This window comes from Callospermophilus lateralis, chromosome 15 (genome assembly GCF_048772815.1).
Source record: "Callospermophilus lateralis isolate mCalLat2 chromosome 15, mCalLat2.hap1, whole genome shotgun sequence".
NCBI lineage: Eukaryota > Metazoa > Chordata > Mammalia > Rodentia > Sciuridae > Callospermophilus > Callospermophilus lateralis.
This window is the reverse complement of record NC_135319.1, coordinates 19079719-19100907: the sequence shown is the minus strand read 5'-3', so window position 1 is coordinate 19100907 and position 21189 is coordinate 19079719.

The window sequence follows — 21189 nt, the reverse complement described above, 5'->3', positions numbered from 1 at the left end:
TTAAACCTGTCCCAATTCTCTGTACCCAACCAGGCCAGGTGGGCTAGCTTCCCCTATAGGTTCCAGCTATGGTTCCACCAGGCCAGCCTCCCCGTCCCTGGAGCCACTTTCATTTCTCTGAATTGCTGCTTTCCACCCAGCCACAGCACAGGGAGCAGCTTGGTCACTCTGTGAGGTGGGCACAGCCACCTGGAGTGAGGGCTGTCTGAGGAAGCCAACAGGTGGAAATTTGCACTTTCTAATAAGACAGACAAATGGGACACAGAAAAAGACAGATGTTGTAAGGACACGAATGAGCTGGGTAGAGATGAATACTGACACAGGGAAGCTTGCATTCATCTGAATTTCTTGGGTACAAGAGGCCATGGGGCCTCACCACCCATGATGACTGGAAGGTGAGCATCACTCCCACAGTTTACAGAGGAGAAAACTGGCACGTGGTGCCTGATCATCCATCCAGGATAGCTCACCTCATAAGGGGCTGAGCCGTGGATCATCTTCACAGATCCCCAGCCATAAAGCCATAGTCCTCTTGACCCCCTGCTAGCACTCCAAGCGAGGGGCTGGGAGGTGACCTCAGATCTTACCAGGTAGAGTTGCCCCCTTACAACTTCCCTAAGAAGCCCAGTGTGACGGTGACTCCCATTCCCTTCGGCTCTATCAGAGTCCAACCCATAGAACCTGTTTCTGGAACCCACAGACAACTGTGGGAAGACCTCAGCAGCATCTCCTGGGGGGTCACTTTCAAGCCTACAGGGGAGAGTTTGGAACTGAAATCAGGTTCTTCTGCCTCCACCATGTCCTTTATCAAGTATTAGCATCAGAGGTGAAGAAGAAACAACAGATTTCTGCCTGTGGGCTGTTGTTGGACAAAAGCCACATTTGTCCCTGGGCTTATGGCCAAAGTAATAATCATTTTTTAAGATTGACCCTGATGGAGGGGAGCAGCCACGGGCCACCAAGGCAGTGGGGGGGTGAACTGAGGAATTCCTTCTCGGGCCCATCTGTCAGCACCGAGGCCTGACAAATGCTCCATCCCCGACAGGGACGCACAGGGACCCCCAAGTCGACGCCTCGCCTTGTTTTCTTAATAAGCAATGAGGTGGCAGTAATGGGTCTCTGGTAAACATCAGGGTCAGACATCTTAGGGGATTTTATTGTTCAAATATGAAAACTGTCCAGGGAGCAACCCACAAAAGGCTCTTCTTTAGCCCTACAGAAGCTGGGCTCTGTGGGATCATGCCGTTGCTTCCCAGAGCAAAGGCTTTGAAGACTGAGTCCCCAAAGTAAAGATTCTTCCTCTCTCTTATTCGCAACATGCATGTTGAGGGTCACAGGAGTCATGATCATTATGGGGCATGTGCAGGGGGCAGCTGGGCTCCTTAGGGGTGGGAGGATGGAATGAGACATATGGAAATATGAGGAAATTCATCTCTCACTGCAACCCCTGTCCAAGAGGCACAAACTAAAGATGCGATTCAAAGACTGGAGGTAAAGAACACCTAAGAAGACAATAAAAATCCAGGAGCTGGCAACAATGAGAGCAGAGAATCAAGAAGGTGCAGGGCCTTGGGGCATCCAGGGAGAAGAACAGATGGGCTTCCTGGCAGCCTGTGGGAGCAGACCCCACCTGCCTTATCCTCCCTGTATGAAGTCCCACTGTCAGTGTGAGGGGCAGCTGTGTGGAGTGGGATGAGGTTGATGGGGCATCTCAATCCCACGAGAACACCCTAAGTGAAAGTAAGTGGGGCAGCCCTTTCCTTGTGCCCCCCCCAGAACCCCATATTAGCCACTCAGCTTCTTTGTTAGACAAAACCTAGGTTTCTCACTCACTGAGAGCCCCTCAAGCAAATTTGTGGCCCCTCCCCATTCACCCTGGGCCCTGCACCTTCCTCAGGACACCCTTAGCACCTGCTCTGTGCACTGAGCTGCTACACCTTGGTGGTCTGTTTCCTGGGCTTGGGTCTATTCCACACCACTCATGGGAGGCATCAGCTCATGCCATACATTGGACCATGGGTAAGTAAGTGCCTAGTCATGCTTCCGGAATGAATGAATGAATGAGAAAGGAGCAGTGACTGCAGAGATGGCCCTAGCATCTCAGGGAGAAAACAAGAGGCTGTGATTTATGTGAAATTCTCTTCTGACACCTCTGCCACAGTCCGATTGTAAACTTTAGAGTAGAAAAGAAAATAAAGACTTCCACACTGGGGTGTAAACTCCTTCCTTGACTGGTTCTATAATTGGATACAACAGTGTTTGGAGCCTTGGATATTAAAGTAGGCTCCCTGTCTCCCACAGAATGTGTACAGAACTCAGGAGGGGGCAGCGACACAGGAAGTATCCAGCACACCCTGGAATCTGATTTACACACTGATCATGTCCCCAAGAGAGATTCCCCTAGTTCCCCCTCTCCTGTCTGCACTGTTTTCTAACATAAATCTTCTACAGTAACTTTCCCTGAGTTTAATAGACAGACATAAGGACGCGAGACTATTTGGAGGATCATTCATTAAGAAGGGAAAACATCCCTTTATTTAAACTTGATAATAACTCAGGTTTCGAAACTGGGATGAGAACTACTTAACTTGAGAACATGAAATTTCAATGACTGCTTGGAGACACATTGATGGGATTTACTGTGGGGATGAACACTGCAGATGGATTTGACCCAAGCATTGGACAGAGCCCAAATGTCTTCCCCGCCTTGGTGAACGCCCCCGGCCCAGCCAACACTCATAAGTTTTTGCAGAATCAGGGAGGGTGGGAAGACCCAGAAACATCAGGACTCTGTAAGCTAAGTGTGTCTTTCTCCCCGAATGCCAGGGAAGCATTCAATAGTTGTCTCCAAACTGTAAACATCCCTCCCTGCCTCTGTCCTCTCCTCCATGTGGGTTTCCAAGGTTGATTTTATTCACAGGCTTGCAACTTTCTCCATTGTGTTTTCTCTTCCTCTAAAAGGTGTTGAGTCAGTGACGACTTGTGCAAATGCAGTTGCTTGTGTTTAAGCAAGGAGCCACGAGAGAGGCAGAACCGTGCTCAGAAGGTCTATGAGACAGCTCAAGAAGGAAGGACGGGCGCACTCAGGGACCCCTCAGAAGTAAGAAGAAGGCATCTGCAGCAACTGGGACTGGGCTCATCTGAACATGAGGGCTGTGATCTGGCCCTGATGGCAGATCCTGGAGTGGAAAACACAGGATGCCATCAACCTCTGTCAAAGCTGGGCAATGGTGGGACCTCATGTTTTCAGGGGGAAAAGATGAGTGATAAGTTGTCCAGGGAGAATATTCAGCAAGAGACTCGGACAAGCAAAATAAATGCAATGAGAGGAAATGAAGCTCAGAGGTTACCCCATCAGGAATGAGGGGTAGCCTCATTCCTTGCTCTAAGAAGACCCCTTGAGCTGTGGACCCTGAGGCCATCTAATTCTCTGGCTTGCCCTGGGTAGGGCAATGGCTGGTGGCACTGACCACTCATGCAAGGGCACTGCCTGTATGGACAGACTTGGCCCTGTTTTACTAGTACTGATTTTGCCATATGGAACTCTTCCTTTCCCTGACAATCCTGCTAGATCAACTATTTCAAAGAGTGTTCCCTCCTCCCTTCAAAAATCAATGGACAGGGCTAGGGATATAGCTCAGTTGGTAGAGTGTTTGCTTCACCCGCACAAGGGCCTGGGTTCAATCCCCAGCCTCACATTAGGAAAAAATAAATAAAAACAATGGACAAGTCCCTGTCAACAATCAAGCATCTATTATTCTTTATCTTTCATACCAAACCAAATCTACTGGCTGCCAAAGAATGTGTAAACATGTCAACAATATAAAAATGATACCTTTACTATGCACAGCATAGGAGCACTCACTGGATGAACTCTTTAGTGGAAAGTCAAAGTAGAGTCTATGTGACTCCCACCTGGAGACTTCTGTGCCCACAAAACATCTGCATCTCCTGAAAGCTGGGAGTCCTTGACGACATTTTGGAAGGTGGTGGAGGATATGCCCTCTCCTGCTTCTTGCTGCTCTGCAGGCCTGAAACTTGGCTTCCTGGCTGGACTGACAGCATTCCAAGAAACTCTCTTGTCCTGATATCTCAGACATCCAGGCCAAGACGCCCAGGGCAACTGGCTCTTGCCATGGCCTTGAGCGTCACATTTCTCTTCCAGAGTTCTCACTGTACAGTTACTGTTTTAAATCCAGCTTTCCATATAAAAACAACAATCATGTCTTGCTTAGTGTTTCCCCCTAGAAACTTAAACACAGTCAACATGCGGAGAAAATTGGAGCCTGGTCAAGTGCCCCAGGCAACCAGCACTATGACTCTAATAAGAAAGTGTTGTTGTGAAACATAAATGGAAGGAGGTGGCCCGCAGATGTGCATGGCTGTAAAGTCCCTGACTATGAGAATGGCAGGAAGATAGATGCAACATCAAACACACTGAGTTTCAAAAGACCCCTATCACTTCCCAACGCCTATTGTTCTCTCTCTACACTCCACGTAGAGGCCCAATCTGAACACTTCATTGTGTGTTTAGGAAATCAGATCCTGGAGCCCCTTCCTCTTGCCCCTACAGACTGCCTGGGCATGGGTGGGCTCTCATCTGGTTTTGTGATCCAGTAGTGGTTTTCACTCTCACACACCTTTCCTGGAGTCCATGATTCATAATCTCTTCCTTTAAAATGGAGACAGCCAGGGGGTTGGCCACTGTGCATTCACACCAGTCCTGTGAGTCCTGCACAGTGCTGAGCTTCAGCCCCATGGTTTTCTTGACTGGTGGCAATGGAGACCAGGCATTAGTACAAACTCACATTCTGACATTTGCTAATTACTGTATGATTTTGGACATAGCTTTTCTGAGTCTCAAATACCACATCTATAATATGGGGATACTTATAGTGCCTATATTAAAAAGTTACTCTGAGAATTGAGAGAGATGATTTATGTAAACCCCACAACACAGTATCTACCATATGGCAGTTCTCAGTAAATGGTAGTTACATTCAGCCCTCCATGGATATGAACTCAACCATGGATTCAATGTATCATAAATAGAAAATGTTCAGAAAAAAAGCTAATGTCTATACAAAAATATACACTCCTTTTTTGCCATTATTCTCAAATCAATGATGACTTGTGCAAATGCTATATATTTATATAGCATTTGTATTGTACTAGTGTTATAAGTAACCTAGAGATTATTCAATGCATATACAAGGATGTACATGGTTTATATGCAAATGCTATGCCATTTTATACAAGGGATTTGAGCATAGACTTTGGTATCTGTAGAAGATCCTGGAACTAATTAAAATTGGATACCAAGGGACAACTGTATATGTCTTATTGTTTTGTTCCAAAGCACCTCATGGTATGCATGTTGATAAGAAGCAATCAGTTTAGCAGGTCTGACAAGGCAGTTTTAATGAATAAAGAGCAGGAGAACTGATCACAATGAAAAGAAACATTATGTCATCCCACACTATTCCTCACGTGAGTCCTGCACAGATATGCCTTCCGATTCAGGGCAACCAGTATGTAACAGCAGAGAATATAATTTTTATTAACTTTCCCTATGGTGACTACTTTATACAATACTGCAAGATGGAATGTGATCACCATTCTGATGATTTTGTTTCTTTCAGGTTGCTCTGAGAATATTTGACAGACAGGATCAAGATATTGCCTGCAAAGGCTAAGGGATTTCCTAAGTAGAAACTCTTCCATAATACAAACAGCAAATATAGTACAAAGCAATTTTAAAATTTTAAAGTACAAAGCAAATTTAGTCTGAAAAATTCATTCACTGTCCCTGAAATTATTTATACTTTTTCTAAGCAGGGTGGGAAATCCTGGCATGCAGAAGCTTCTGTATAATGCCATGGCCAATTTCTGCCACCTCGACACACCCCACTCTTCTCCATCTGTCGCCCAAGAAAGTTGCACGTAGGCAGGAATTCCTGCTCAGCTATCTTAGAGAGGCCTGATTCCTCTGGCTCTTCAGATATATGGGCTTGTGATGTCCTGTCTGCCAGCCTTCTGGAAATTTCCAACAAGTCCACTCTTGCCTCCCTTCACCTCAACTCAGGGAGGCTGAGAGTGCAGGCAGCCCTCTCCAGGACATGTCCTTTAGCAGTGGCCAATCTGAGCCTGCTCAATTTCTCTCTCCACTGGAGAAGAGCTGACTCCCTGGCTTAGTCTTGGATAGCCACCTGTGCCTGATGTCCTGGGGCAAGCCCACTCAGATGCACTTTCTTCAGCCATGGAAAAAAATAGCCTTCTCTGTGCTCATGGAAAATTCCTGCCACAACAATCCAGCAACATGTAGCACGGGCTTAACCAGAGATATAAATAGATGCCCCTTCACATTTCTCTATGAGGCCCTGGCTTCAGTGAGGCCAGCAGCCTAAGCACAGGTCACAGAGGCCTAGAACTGTTTCCAGGGGCACAGAGGGCTACATTTTGGGAGCAGTCCAGGTGCCCAGTATCACAAGCAGGGCTCATAGGCCTGGTCCTGGAGGCAGAGCTGTGCCAGCAGCCAAAGACAAGGTAGAGGCAGCAGAATATCTCCCAGAGAAGAAAGTGGGCAATACAAAGAGAACAGACATGCCTTGTTCATCTGTCCTGTGCCAAGCCCTCCCATGAGAGAAGGAATTAACATGTCCTACCCCACCCCGCTCTAGCCAAAGGGAATGGCTCCACATGCCTTGGTGGCCTCTGCCTGGCCAAGTGTGTTCCCACCTCAGCGCCTTGGTGTGGGATGTTCCCCCTCTCTGGAACACCTTTTGCTGTCTCTTGTGATTCAGGACCAGCTCTACATTGAAAGCGTCACTCTCTCTTATGTTTTTCAACATAGATATCTCTCCCTAGAACTGCCCTTGTTTTCTGGGGTTGTCTTCATCTCCTCATTAAAATGTGAACCCTAGGCAAACAGAAGCAGGGTAGATTCAGTCAGGGTGCTAGCCCCAGGCAGCGTCACAAGGCGGACCTTCAATGCATACCTGTTGCCGAGCACTCCCTGCCCATCTCTGTCCTGCTTCTGGACCTCAATAGTTCACATCTAAAATGAGGAATAGTGTGGGATGCCTTGTGTTCCTCCCCTGAGAGTGTTAAGTAGTCTTAACAGCCAGCTTCTTGGTACATGGTCTTATTTGGATTATGGTGGGGTCCTTAAAAAAAGAAGAAATGTGGACTTAGATACACAGAGAAGACAATGTGAAGAGACACAAGGAGGAGGGGTGAGAGAAGCTTAGAATAGTTTGATCTCTCACAGCCTTTAGAAGGAACCAGCCTTGCCAGCATCTCACTTTTGCACTTTCAGCCTCTAAAAATGTGGGGTGACAAATTTCTGTTGCCGAAGCCACCCAAATTGTCTGTTACTTAATAAAACTCATACAGAGCCAGGCACGGGTGGTGCCTGCCTGTAATCCCAGTGGCTTGGGAGGCTGAGTCTGAAGGATCACTAAAAGTTCAAAGCCAGCCTCAGCAAAAAGCACAGCATTAAGCAGCTCAGTGAGACCCTGTTTCTCTAAATAAAATACAAAATGATAATAATAGGACTGGGGATGTGGCTCAGTGGTTGAGAACCCCTGAGTTCAATCTCCAGTACCAAAATCAATCAATCAATCAATCAATCAATCAATCAGAAAACTCATACAAGCAGCATAGAAGTAGAAGACCATCTTCCAGTTGTCTCCACTTTCTGCTCTCCTCAGGCCCTGTGGGGAAAGAATTTTCTATCATTCTCTTTGGGAGAATGTGTGACAGTCTTAGTTCCCTTCCCAAGCTGGCTTATTTAATATTCGTCAGCAAATGAACATAATCACTTCCCTCAGTTAAGATTAAATTCCATGGCTGGACACGATCCTAATCTCCCCACACTCTTCCTTAAATAATATTTGTTCTACCATTTCCTACAAACAACTTCGCTGAGAGAGTTTATGACCTGGCTTTAAAAGGAAGGTTTTGCTTCCTCTCCAAAACCACTATTGCAAGAACTTCTCCAGTGAGTTGGGACCCTTAGCCCCACACTAGGGCACTCACACACCAACCAGAGTTCCCTCTCATAATCCCTGTGGTGCAACTTGGTTTTAGCTGTGGCCTCATCCCATCCATAATGATTCTTCCAGCCGGCACCCCTCGTGTTGGAGTACATAAGTCCTGGTTAACATACAACTCAATCTTCATTCTATTTTCCAAAGCTTTTTCCAAAATGTGAAAGCTACAGTGCTCAGGAGACTGGCTGAACAACTTGAGGTTTCTGGCAAGCACAAACATGTGCAGATGTGCTTTTCAAAACAAGAGTAGGGCCTTGCAACCTAGTTTATACAGGTCTTCCCTCTAGGAAAAGAGGAAAGCGGTAGCTTTGGCTCATATATCTGAGAAAGTGTCATTTTCTATGTGTTTAGGCCTCAGGAAAGGGCTTCCCATGTCAGCTCAGGAGAGAGAAAGCACGTGAAGAAAGTATTGCCCTTACAATCAGAAAAAGAAAAAATTGAAGCGAGACAAATTGCAAACAAATGACTTCTCTTGAACCCAACAGAGAACTGAGGCCACAGATCAACCAACTAACCCAGAATCTTGGAGGAGATCAATTCATGAAGAGAGAAAAAGGATTTGAACCTACTTGAATCAAATGTATGAAATATGATATGTCAAGAGCTATGTAATGTTTTGAACAACTAATAAAAGAAAAAGAAAAAGGATTTGAGTGTTTGTTTACCTGGGCCAATACCACCAGGTACTACAGGAGCTGATTAAAAGATACAGCTAAAAATTTTAATGAATTGATCAATGGCACAGGTGGACAAGCATGAGAAAGTAAATTCCTTGGGGAATAGAAATATAGGAACATGAGCAGCCTCTTGCATGATTTTACTCCACAAACCCCAAAAAGCGCTCACAGGAAATCCTTGGACAATCCTGAGACAGCGTCCTTCATGGTGCTGCATAGGGAAGGAACAGCAACCTTGATCTCCAGAGGAGGAGCAATGAACATAGCCATCATAAGGCACTGGTGGAAGACCATGGCAGTTAGAGAACAGATGGGCAAAGTAAAGTTCTCTGCCTAGAGAGGGCCAGCATTATAGCCATCAGGGCTGTAGGAGCACTCGTTAAAGTCAGCACTGAACACCCAGCCTCCCTGTGTCTGCCTGAGACTGAGGAATCCAAAATGGTCCTTCTTCCCCTTCCCCCAACACCATGCTAACAGACACAGAGCAAAAGCAACAGTGGAACATAGCTGGGAGAGTACAGCAGACAGACTGTCTCTGGAGGCAACAGAAAGAGAACACCCAAAGCCAACCAGGGAGACCCCAAGCCAACCAGAAGGCAGACAGCAGGGAACACTCTCTGGAAAATGGGCCTGCATTCTAAACATAGGCATGACCAGCAGAATCTGAAGTCTTTGTTGCATGGAGGGTAACCAGAGCAACAAGCAAGCAAGCAGAGAGAAAATATTTATAAAATATGTCCAACTTTCAACAACAGCAAAAAAAAAAAAAAAAAAAAAAAAAGAGAGAGAGAGAGACATATGAAAAGGCAAGAAGAGCTCACTGCAGGAGTCGGAGTATTCAAACCAGAAGCAAATATGACACAGATGTTGGAACGATCAGATAGGGAATGTAAAATTACTATAATTAAAATGTCAGAGGTTCTAATGGAAAAAAAAAATATAACATGAAAAAACAGATGGGTGATTTCTGCAAAGACAGAGGAATTTTAAGAAAGAATCAAAGAGAAGTATGAAAAATGAAAAACAGCAATATAGTTAGAAAATGCCTTCACCATCCTCATCAATAGCATGACACAGCTGAGGAAAGAATCAATGATTTTGAAGATACATCAGTGGAAATCAGCGAAGTGAAAATGTGAAGAAAGAAAAAAAAAAGAATTAAATCCTTAAATTCAGTACCTCCAAGGACAAATATTAAATATTCTAAGATCCTAGAGACAATCTTAATTTACTTTATCTTTGTTTTATTAATAATCTGTCCAATCAACAGTGGCCAAATGGTTTCAACAAAAATACCAAACGTGTGATAAAACATGGAAGGCCAAAACAAAACTGACATGAGGTGAAATGTTTATTAATGACAAACTATACCCCACATTATATATTAAGTTAATGGCTTTCACCTTCGTAATCCATCTTTTGATTCTCAACTATAAAAAATTACCACGTAGGAACATACATGTAAAAAATTATCTTCTTACTGATACAACATAATTCCTCTAAATTCATTAATTCATTTATCACTTCTGGTGATTAAAAAAAAAGGAAAAAGAAAGTAATTTCTCTACCAGATGTTTCAAGGTTGTTGACAAAGAATTTAGAAGTAGTTTTTATCAAGCTTGGAACTGCAATTACTTTCAGCCAAAAATATATATCCATGTATCAGGCGATTCTATCAAAAGAAGGGACCCTCCACATATGGCCAAGGCATTGACTCCCTTCTAATGAGAATTTGGAATTCTGGATACCATGCAAGCCAAGTTCACATTTAAATAACTTCACCAAAAGAAGGAAGTTTCTCATGAGAAACCAAACTGCAAGCACTAAAATACAATCATGCAACTGTAAATTTTCACATGGAAACCACTTCTCCAGATGGCTGAGGCTCTTGAGTACGGTGTCTTGGCTCCAGAGGCTAATATGCTATCTCTAAGAACTTGAAATGGTTCTTCTTCAGTGAAAGTTAAATTTCTTACTCTCAACATTAGCCATTAATTATTTTTCCCAAGGAATTACTGGACTTTTCATAATAAAATCAAGATCCCAAGAAAATACACCATAGATATTTTGAAGTACTTGCTTTAAAGAAGTACCATTTCCATTTTGTTTTTATAATAAAGCTTCTTTTAGTCTCAAAAGGAGTACTATGAGATGAAAGTGAGACAAAGGGCCATGGCGTCCACATTTGGGTATTTATAACAAAGATAGTCCACTGCATAAGTGCATATGGCCTGGATGGTAGCCATGGCGACAGGAATTCAGAATCTGACCATCACTGTCTGCAGAGCAGAAGCTTCTGTTTCGTAACTCAGTCCCACATTCTGTTGAGTAGAGTGTCCACAAACGTGGCCTCCTATCCCTGCCTGCCAGGCACTAGGTAAGATACTACAGCCCCATGTATCTCCAGGGGGATCTGTTCAGTGGATAGTGTTTAACTCTATATATACCAGTTTTTTTTTCCTATACATATATATTCATGATAAATTTTAATTAAGCACTGTAAAAGATTAACATCAATAAGTTATAATAAAATAGAAAAATTATAACCATGTACTATAACAAAAATTATGTGGATGTGGTCTCTCAGAATATCTAATTGTATATATTCACCTGTCCCCTTGTAATGTGAGAAAATATGATGTTTGTTTGATGAGATGAAATGAGATGAACGGCATAGGCATTGTGACATATGTTAGACTACTACATAAAGGTTACTTGGACACAAGCCCTGTGATATTATGACAGTGATAACTAAGTGAATACCTGGCAGGTAGCATATACAGTGTGGATATGCTGGACAAAGGGATGTTTCCCAAGGAAGGACTGAGTGGGAAAGTGTAAGCTTTCATTGTGCTACTCATAACAGCATGCAATGTGAAACTTATTAATTATTTTTGGAATTTTCCATTTAATATTTTTGAACTGTGGTTGGCCATGGGTAACTGAACCGGCAGAAAGCTAAACCACAGATAAGAGGGGACTACTGCACTCCTGTTTCAAACAGTTTGCATCCTGGAGAAGACAGATAGATTTAAAGGTAATAAAAGATGGCATTTCAAGTAAATGTTAATAAGCCTCCAGCCCAGTATCTTCTCAAATGAACCAAAGACAGACAAAAGGAAAACTTATCATCTACATGGAACTAGGAATGTCTGACCTCATTCCACAATTTCTCATATATGCTCAAGCTGGGACTGAGCTCAGAGACACAGCATCAATACAAAACCAGTCATCCCAGGTCAGTGTCTGGTTAGGGAAAGGCATTCTGGATGTCCCAGTGCAGGGGAAGCTGGAGCTGAGTGGGGCAGGGAGAGCAAATCCCAACTCCACCTTCTCCCACCCAATGCTGATCAGTGTGGGCAGAAGGACCAAAGCAGCAGCTTATTACAAGTGGAATTTTTATTTTCTATGAGCAGGTTTCATAAATGGAAAGGCTGAGGTCAGGAGACATGTCCTTATAGCAATTGATCACAGGTTATTTGGACACAAAAAGAAAACTGAAAGAAAAACCCACTGAAATCAATCACAAAATTCTTGAGAATCACAAAATTCTTGAGCCCTGAGCAGTTTTATTCTTTGACTTCTATTTCAAATGTTATAGCATTGTCATATATATACTTTCATCATTTTCGGTGACAAATCTAAAACCCAATAGAATTGCCTCTAAATTATTGCTGATGTTTTTTGAGGTGGGAGAACAGACTGTACTTCAAAAGACCATGGAAGCATCAAAAATAAACACAAAAAAGTCTAACAGCATGTATTATACATAATAAATAAATGTGTATAAGACTATCCCATAAAACAAAAGGGTATTAGTCAAGACCAAAATAAAATGATTCCAAACCAAGTCACATACATTATAAGAAGCATGCAATTAAAACAAACAAATTGAGGAAAGTTAGAAGAAGATGAAGAGCAAAAATATCCTAGTTCAGTGTAGATAAATAGAAATCTGGGTGTTGATATCATGCACAGCCGTAGTAAGAACCAAAAAGAGTATATTATAATGCTCAACTCTATTAAATATAAAAAAATATTGTCATCAATATAAATATTCAAAGCAAAATATACAACATTTTATATTTTTTGTTCAATTGACTCAAAGATACACTATCAAGAACCTTTATTTACTAAACAGCATCCTGGCAGTAATAAATGAAGCATAGAGAAAATCAAATAAAATATTTGGAAACACACAAAGTCATTAGAAGAGTTTCCTGAGGCTTCTTCACTTAATCTTTTATGTTTTTTCCTTAAGAAATTTAGAAAAAAGTGAAATACAGAAAATCTAAACAATGTAATTAATTAGATTAATCATATAAAATGCACATTTATACAAATATGCTTATTTGTACACAAGTGTCTCCTTGCCTTGCAAACTGAAAGTTCACAACCTTTTCTGTTGTTTGCTGTATTTATATTACTTTATGTAGAAAACTCCAAATTCAAAATGAAAAAGAAAAATAAAAGAAACTGCTTTCTTTAACATTCACAGAGTAAAACTAGGAATACTTAACAGAATTGAAACAAAGAACAATTTCGAAATTTTTAAATGCTCTTTCCTAAACAAGACTTTAGTCAAAGAAAAACTTAAAATCACTCATGGATATTTCCTTAAAAATAACACTCCTGATCAATGTCTTTGGGATACTGTTAAAACCATATTCACAGAAAAATCCATGACCATTCCTATTTTTAGTAACAAATATGAAAACATAAAACAAACTAGTCAAGAAGTCTACTTTAAAATATTTAGTATTAATGTCACCAAGAAGAATATTTAAAAGAGTCGGAAGTGAAAACAGAAAAGCCATGTACAACTGAGAGTAGTAAGAATGGGTCTTTGGGTTGGGGAGGAAAAAAGAAGGAAAGAGGAAGGGAGGGCAGTGGAGAAGAGGAGGGAAGGAAGAGAGGGAAAGAGGAGAATGAGGAAGGGAAGGAGGAGAGAAGGAGAAGAGGGGAGGGAAGTGGAGCAGAAAAGAAGGGAAGGAAGGGGATATAATTAGTATTAGTATTAATTAGCCCAGTAAAAAAAAAAAAAGACAAAAAGATAGCTATAAAAACAGAAAAAAGAAGGAAGGAAGGAAGGAAGGAAGGAAGGAAGGAAGGAAGGAAGGAAGGGAAAGAGGAAAAGAAAGGATAGAGGAAGAAAGGAGAACCAAAGGAAAAAGATATAAGAGGAAGTGAGAAAAATAGAGTATGAGAAAGCACAAAATCCAAACTTAGGTATAAAAAAAGAAGAAAACAGAATTATACAAACAAATCAAGCATGAAAACTGAATGAAATATCCTATCTCCTAGAAACACGCAAATGACTGAAGCAGGCTCAGGAAGAGAGAGAAATACCTGAAGTGCAACTCAAAACAGTTGTCAGAGAACTAGGTCCTGGACAGCACCTGCTCCAACCTTTCCCGGGTGCACTGTTTCAAAAGCTGAGCTCTATTTGAGCTGACCCAGATTATGGATATGGGCTGCAAGGGTGTCTCGAGTTCTTTGGAAAGTTAATACAATCCAACATCAAAACAAAAGCAAGCAAACAAAAAAAACACAGATATGGGTGTCTCAATTCAAAGTTAAACGTTAGCATAAAAAAGAAAGAAGAAATGAGAATTAGGAAATGCTCATATGTTTGTCAGAACTGACAAACATATGAGCATTTTGGTCATTGGGCCAAGCTATGCTGCTGAGGCTGGGCATGGGACTCATCATGAGGGAATAGATGGTCCCACTCAATGAACAGGAAGGAGGAGACAGAAGACATGGGACTTGCACACCAGAGTGAGGACAGTTTGGGATGTCTGCAGAGCTTGTGACTGGCTGGGGGACTACAGATGGAACAGGAAGAGACCCCCATGGAAAGCCTAGGTAGGAGAGAGTGCAGGATCTTCTGTGAATTACGCTGCATCTCCCTCATTTGAAACACCCTTAGAAATGGAGGTGAGAGCCACCTGGCCTCAGAGGTGCAGTGGGGAATGAGGGCTAGATCACACTCAGGGTTCAGGGGTCCAGGGAAAGTGCTGATGACTGCCAGCTCCTTGAAGCAGCCAGTGGATCAGTGACCCCAAAAGACAGGAACCTGGGACAAAGGTGGGGGCTTACCAGTTCCTGAGCAAACTAAACTCCAGAGGCAAGAATCAGGAAGATTTATCCTTTAGGGCTGGGAAACACTTTGAGAAGAAGAAAAAAAATGTGTAAAAAGTGAAAACATCAAAGTTGCATCAAAGGACAAAAAACTGTGTCAGGCTTTACAATTTACCAAGCCGCTTTTTAGCTTTTAGCCTGTTTTTTTTTATAAAGGTTTGGACAATGACCACCCCCAGGGGCTTTGTGCTTCAGGCAGGCTGGGGGTTAGGGAGCCCACCCTTCCCTCCTGAGTTCCTATCCTTCCACATTGTAACCCACCATAAAAAAGCCACATGCCAGACTTCAGCACCCCAAAAACAAGTGCATCCAAGCTGTCAGAGCTCTCCAACCTAGTGAGCTCTCTTGGGATCCCTAGGTCCAGCTTCGGAATGCCCCAGCATTGTCTGAACCTGTATTAACTCCGAGGACTCCATATCCTCCTCAAGGACCTGTAGAAAGTGATTTGTGTGAATGACATGGTAAACCAAGAAGGTTATAAGGCAGAGCTTGATTGATTCCCTGGGGCTTTATTGTAATAACTTTAATCTTCTGGAACTCATCTGGTATGAATTTAGGAACCATGCAGCATTTCACTGAAACTCTCCCTTAATGCAGCCCTTGCTGCTCTGCTGGCCTTGGTGGGTTGTGGAGTTGGCCATGTTTATGATCCAGCCCCAGGCTCCTTATTAATGGGCCTTGAAAGGAGGGTGTGGAACACGGGGGCCCTTCAGTCCTGCTTTGCTTGGGGAGGAAGCAAACAGAAATATCTACCTTAAAGTTCGTCTGAGCTCAGTCTTTTGTGAAAGAAATGTCAGTGAACTGGTCCTTGCTGGCCTCATTAGGGGCAGAGAAGTATCTGGCACCTGTATTGTCCCTGGACTTTTGCAGTTTATAGGTTGGCAGACGAGCAAGATTTCTGAGGTCCTGATAACAAGAAATTCAGTTCCTTTTGCCATGGGGGCCACCAGCATTGATTAAACATAAGGTCATGGGGTTTGGGGTTCAGCTCCCCCTCTTTTCACAGCTCTCCTGGACCTCTTGAGTCAGGATCCCTCTGTGACTCCATTGACTTGGCACAGGTCTCCTAACTCTCTCCTCACATCTACCCCTCAGTTCATTTAGCGAGCACTGGAGAACTGATGTGGCCTTAGAGGGTTCAAAGTGCTTTGCACACCTGAACGTGTGAACACCTGGTTGAGGGTGGCCTAAGAGCTAATTGACTCTCTGAGCTTCAAAGTCAGAGACTTGTTTGCAAAACTGCCTATAGATCAAAATAGGAACTGCATCAGGGGATAAGGATGAGGATGCAGTGGCTCACGTGGTTCTTGTATGCTAGAGGAGCTTTTAAAATAAGTGTAAAGCAAGCAAACAGGCTTTCCCTTGTCACCTGTACAGCCCTGGAGAGCCATCAGCTGAAATATTAAGAATACCTCAAAGTGCAAAGGGACACTACCGCACAGTTTATGAGGTACCTTTGCACACACTTAATCCTGCTGTAGAAGCCTTTACTGAGCTCTGTTTCCAAATGAGGATGCTGGCTCACAGGCAGATCATTAAGGGACTTTCCCTGGAACACAGGAGGAGCTGCTGACTGACAGATACAGACAGTGTGGCCTTCACAGGCTCCCATCAGACAGCCCAGATTTTCATCTGCTTGCTCAACAGTTCTAGGGTTTAGCGAGTCATTAATGTCTCCTGAGGCTCATTTCTTAGGTTAATAAAGACGATAAAATTACGTGCTTCGTAGAGTTTTTGTGTCAATTAAAATAGATAAGGTAGGTCTGTTTCTTAAGAGTGTACTGACACTTGGTAGGTGCTCAGTAAACCTAATATCTACGCCTGCTTCTGTCCACCACTGTGTTTCACACACTGAAGATATGACAGACACTAGAAGACAGCGATGAGAGTGGTCATCGTGGACTTGGCACATCTGTATAAAGGCTGGCAACATCTAGACCTGACTGCTGGGTCATGTGGTGGCTGATGTCATCCAGGCCATCCTTGTCTGGCTCTGTCTACCATGAGCTCCTAGCGAAGGGGACTGTGTGGACCTGGAATTCCAGAACCCACAAAGCAATCAGGTGAGCCAGCCTCCAGTCACACTGGGCCTGCTCAGGCTGTATTACCCAAAGAACAGCATCACATCATTGCCTCTTTCCAGATATTCCAGGTACCCTGCTGGGTTGTGGGAAAAGCCAGCAGTAAGGAATAGGGAGATGTTACTTGTCCTGGAGCCACATACTAGCCTCCGGCCAGCTGCAAGAACCTGGGTGGGATTCCAAACCTGGCCAGAATCTGGCTTCTGTGTTTGCCAATTCCTGTGTGTTTTCTTCTAACTGCAATAGGGAGTTTCTGAAACATTTTAAAAGCATTTCATAGTGATGAATGTATGTTTTGAATTTTGTGGAATTTTGACTGTCCACCTAAGAATTTTCCCGTCTTTTAAATAATTTTTGGTAACACTTGAACGTTTTATTTTTAAACTCTGTAGCTTCTAAATAGAGAAGATTAATCTTGAGAAAGAGAGCCCAATTGATAGGGCCTAGAGAAATCTCAGCAACTCCTATTCTTCTTCCTATACAAATCTCAATTGAAAACATCAGCCTTTGTAATTGGGCTAGTGACAACATACAGGAAAAAACAGAAAAGGAGATGGTAGGAAAAGCTGCACCATAATCACACAGTTGTTTTATTTTCCACACTCTTGCTATGTTGTCTGAAGTTTCTCAGTGAACAATCATGTCTTATTTCTGACTGGGCTCATTGACATCCCAATAGCTGGGGTGGGGAAAGTTAAGTGCAAAGACTCTCCAACAGGACCAGGGCAGGTCACACCACTAAGAGCGGTTGTACTCCAGGTGGACCCTGTGGGAATGCTCCTCAGATTGACAAGGGAGAGGGAGGCTGAAGAGTGGGACATCTAGTCTTCCCTAAAGCCAGTCCTCCTTCCTCTTCTGTTCCCCTCCTCCTCTTCCCTTCCCCTCCCTTTCCTGCCTTAGTCTATTTATGAGAACTAGTAAATTCCTCCGCCCTGGCTTGTTTTAATTCAGTTGAGTTTCAGTCACTTGTGACTATAAAAATGTTTGACTAATACGAAATCCCTTGCAAAAGGTTTGTAGATACTGTGCTCCAACAAGCTGGTGGAATTTTTATATTCCTACTATTTCCATGATAAAGGTTTCTGAAAATTACTTAAACCTAAGTTTGGCTGGGTTTAAGTAATTAAACTAGACTGGCCACTAGACTAGTAATTAGCCCAAAAGGTATCTCATGAAATTCCACTAAATACCGAGATGTCACAGGGGTCCTGTCCACCCAGCTTGTCCAAGCTGGCCACCCACACACTGGAGCCTCTGGTGTGGAAAGATCCCTCCAAACACCTCTTCTAACACAAAATACCTCCTGAGACATGGTTTGATGAGGCAAGGGGTAGAATATAGAAAATCCTTGGTGGAATACCCACCAAGGCCCCATTAAGGCCTGAGGGATTACTTTCTTCAACATGTTGGTAGCGTCCATTGCTGATGGCCACCTGTCAACCCTTACCAGCTGCCCCGCTAGAGGCTGCCCTCCACAGGAAAGAGCAACTTTGCTCAGGGTAAGTCTTCTTCCCAGGGTAGGAGCACAAAAGCCCCACTTCCTCAAAGGCCAGGGTTCCCTTGGGTTGACTGAGGCCTTTCTAAGGCTACATCACAGTCCAGCGAAAAATCTGCACAATCCTGCTTCCTTCCCTCCCTCTCCACAGGTGATCCTTAAAACACTCCGTCAAACAACTTGATGCGGGTCTCAGGCTATAGCTCAGTGGAATAGTGCTTGTCTAGCACAGGTGAGTCACTGGGTTCGATCCTCAGCACCACATAAAAATAAATAAAATAAAATTATAAAATATAATGCACACTAATACACACACACATACACACACAAACGGAGAAGACATCTGGTCATACTGTTCTCAAAACTTTCACGGATCTCCTGGCCTGCAAAGCTCAGCAACCTTCCCAGCTGTGGTCCATTTAGGCCAACCTTGGTTCATCCTGGGGATGTCCTGACAGGCTCAGCCTGATGAACAAGAGGCTGTCTGAAGAAAAGAGCAAGGTAGCATTAAGCTGTGGGTGAGGGGGCAGGAAGGCTGTGCAAAGTGTTTTGGTTCCTGATCTGGTCCCTCTGCATGGGTTTGATATGGCCAATGTGGGGACTGCAAATGGGTAGAAGAAGTTCCGCAGGCCTGTCATTCTGAGAGCAAGCACAGATGAGAAAGTAGAGCCCTCTACCCACACTGCACAAAGAAGTGCGAAGTTCCTAACTGGGTAGCTTGAGTCGCACAGGGCTCAGCCCAGGGCACTGACGTGGCTGTGGAGTTGGCCCCAGCACTGAGACCAGTGTCAGCATCCCTCCAGTAACCTGAGCCAGACATGAAAACACAGGCTGGAGCCAGACGCCCTGAACACCCTAAGGCAGCCTCAGGAGAGGGCCACAGGGAGGTGGGGCCTTCAGTAAAATGAAAGAGTGACCATTTCCTTCAGCTGAAAACCCACTGGTTCCCACTGGCTGGGGTCATAGGGACACCAAACCTGAAGAGTACCTCCCTGCTCCCTGGTCTGCCTCTCAGCTCTGTGACTTGGTCACTACATGCCTCCCCATTTGGCCTCATGATTTTCCCTCATGCATCTGCTACTCCTAACTGTGCTTTTTGTTGCTCCAACATGACCCCAGGCCTGACTGGCCACAATGCCAGTGTACCCCTTCCCTCCTTGGTCATCATCTGAGTTGAACTTGGCATTTGCCAAGCAGCTCTCTGAGTCCTGCAGTGGACATCCCTACCCAGGCCGGGCTGAGGAAGGGAAAGATTTTCCTGGGAACACATTGTATTTCACAACTTTGCATGGATGGTGTTGTGATTTAGATATGAGGTATCCCCCAAAAGCTCATGTTTGAGACAATGTGAAAATATTTAGAAGTGAAATGATAGGGTTATGATAGTTTTGACATAGTCAGTGCATTAATCCCCTGATAGGGATTAACTGGGTGGTAACTGCAGGCAGGTAGGGTGTGACTGGAAGAGTTTGGATCCTCAGGTATTGCCTTTGGGGAATATATCCTTCTCTGCTTCCTGGTACAATAACTGAGATGCTTTTCTCTGTTATGTCCTTCCACCATGATATTCGGTCTCACCTCTGGCCCAGAGTAATGGAGCTGCCCATCCATGTACTGAGAGCTCTGAAACCTTGAGCACCAACTAAACTTTTCCTCCTCTAAAATTTTTCTTGCCAGGTTTTTTGGTCATAGTAGCAAAAAAGCTGACTAAAACAGGTGGTACTCCTCCAAGCCTAAGGTGTGGAGTGTGCCACTGGGAGGCCTGAACAGTGATTCTCCATCCAGTTTCTTCCTTTTTCTTATCTGCAAACGAAACACATCTATCAGCTGGCAACCTAGAGAGAAGAAGGTCAAATTTTGCACACATGAGACATTTCTGCCTGAATAAGCAAGTTCCGTTTTCCTCTTGTTCCCTGGTAATTCCCTGAACTTTTCCAGCTGTTCACAACCTGGGCTACCTCCTGTCCCCAGATGTTGTCTGGAACAGAGATGATACACACCTGGACTGGCTGGGTGGGGGAAGGGAAGAGGAGGGCCTGGTTTATATGGCCCAGGGGAGAGGGAGGAACAGGTGGAACCAGCCCCCAGCCTTTCCTGCCCTCAGCTACTTTCACCAGGGTGGCAGAATTAGAGGATTTGTCCAGTGATGCGGACAGATGCATCATGACGTGCACCCTCCAGGAAGCCCTCCCTGACCTCAGTGCAGCTCCTCACCCTCTCTTTCCTCCTTTCTCCTTCTGCCTCCCACTTCCCTTTCCCCATACTAATAGAGAATTGGCCCCAGACTTTGCTTTTTTGTCTCATGAGTTTCTGGTCCACACAGGATGGTTCTCACCGAGACTATGAATGCTCAAATTCCAAGGACTGAGTCTACAGAACACAAGCTCCCGTATGAGGACCTGTTAAGGGAGCAATGCAGCAAGGGGATGTGAGTTCCAAAACTGCTTTCCTTAACATTCGGGTGGATCCAGGATCTGTGTGCAGATACCTTCATGTAAAGTCCTTCTCTTCAGGCTGAGGAAGCTGATCTTCAGGGAGTCTGTAAGGGGCCAACAGTGACTGTGGGAAGGTGATTAGTTTTCCAATGTGTTGCACCTGTGGTTTCAATCTTAAATGTCCCTCGAAGGCCCATGGGTTTAAGACTTTGCACTCAGCTTGGTGCTGTTGGATGGTGGTAGGAAATTTAAGACATGAGACATAGAATCTCAGCAGCTTGGGAGGCTGAAGCAGGAGGATGG